Raw genomic sequence first — 1,809 nt, forward strand, 5'->3', positions numbered from 1 at the left:
ATTTAAATTTAAATATTTAAACTAAAATACAAAATATAAATTTTAAATATATATATATATATATAATAGTATAATTTAATTAAATTTTAATTAAATCTATTTAAATGATCTCAATCATAATAATAGGAGTTAATTAAAATTATTAATTTAATTAAATCTAAATTTATTATTTCCTCTCTAGTCCACTCTCTCATGATGCATCCCTGTCGCTGTGCTACTCCAGAGACGTCGCCTAAGCCCCATGGGACCTCCTATCATACACCACAATTCGATTTGAACTTCATTTAAATTAATACAAAAGAAAATAAGAAAATAATTAATAATAAATAAGAAAATAAATATAAAAGAATATCTATGATTTATTATAATTTTATTAGATTTTTTAGAATTTAAAATGAGTTTTTAAATATTTTAATGGGATAAATTGATTATGATTTTAAAAAGTTTGTTTGGTTATCCTATTTAGATTTAGATGAAGAATTGATAGGAAACATTGGTCTAAGTTTGATTAAAATCTAAGTTCATTTTCCTTTCGACTTGCGTCTTCTCTCGCTATCCACACGCTTCGTGTGTCGCCACAACCTTCTTCGGCTGCCCTCCGGTTGTCATCGCTGCAGCACCTGCTGAGGCACGGTCGTCATTGTCACCACCCTTCCCCTCTTTTGTCGTCGCTAATGCTACCACCAACCTGCACGTTGCATGCCTCCAGAGGAGTCGTGCGAGCCCGGCGAAGCCTCCAGAGAAGTCGTGTGAGCTTCTCAACCTCCCAAGCCATGGGAGAATAGCAAACGACTAATTGAGTCCTCTTGCTCTCTTCTCCAGCTCTACTCTCAGCTTCTCAACCTCCCAAGCCATGGATACAATGTTTTTCTCCATTGCTTGCCTCTGTTCTACTTGCTCGGCATTTGCTTTTTTCTCATATTCATATGCTGTCCTACATAACCATGAAAAGATATTTGCTATGAACAAGAACTGTAACTTGCAAGCTAAATGTTACTCATTTAGGTATTTGTATTTGATTCCCAGGAAAGGTAAGGAAATGATAGTGAAAAAGAAAAAGACAATAACAATAAGGAAATCGCAGACCTGGCTCTAACCAATTCCTGTCGAAGTCCATCAATGTCAGCGCGTAATGTAGGTATTTGTTGGTTCTCAGCCTGCAAATGTTTCAGATCTTGTTGCATAGTTTGAACCTTTGCAGATAACTCTTGTCGCAATTTGTCCAACTTCTGTGCTTCAGATTTTAGTTGCAGAGCCTCTTCCCTGAGGGGCTCAACAGCGCGAAGATCAGCTTCCAACTTAAGACCCCCTCTGGATCAATTCCCTCGCCTCTAGTTCTTTATCGGCCCGGAGCTTGGGTATAGCCTGACTAAGTTGATGGAGTTCATCCTTGGCGAAAGTAATATCTCTCCTGAGAGCAATATTTTCGTCCATCAGTAGGCTGATTGTCAGCATGAAGCCTACGTATTTCATCATGCCTCAAAGCTAGTTCTTCCTCAGCAGGATGTACAGGCACAGGTCGACGAAGTGGAGGGCCATCTTGGAAACCATGAGACCTCTCGTTCACAAGATGGCGGGGAATACGATTCCTACCTGCCATGTCTCCTGAAATAGAGAATGGCACTCATGTGAGCACTTGTAAAAATTGAAAGTTAAAAACGCATAGCATTTATGCGTACAATTTACAGATTAGCATTTCATGGAACAAAATTAAAAAGGAATCAGTGTGTTTATCTATTAGATCACCTTAATCACATACCATGTTGCTTTCTTAAGGTCTCGATATACAGATTGGTATCAACTGCTAAC

General features: G+C 37.8%; 1 pseudogene; it reads right to left on the reverse strand.

The window, feature by feature from the left end:
- Positions 1–539: 539 nt before the first annotated feature.
- LOC141831242 (protein FLX-like 3) lies at positions 540–1,605 on the reverse strand (annotated as a pseudogene).
- Between the last annotated feature and the right edge of the window lie 204 nt (positions 1,606–1,809).

This window comes from Curcuma longa, chromosome 6, assembly GCF_044706935.1.
Source record: "Curcuma longa cultivar G26 ecotype Majalengka, Jawa Barat chromosome 6, ITB_CL_G26_1.1, whole genome shotgun sequence".
Taxonomy (NCBI): domain Eukaryota; kingdom Viridiplantae; phylum Streptophyta; class Magnoliopsida; order Zingiberales; family Zingiberaceae; genus Curcuma; species Curcuma longa.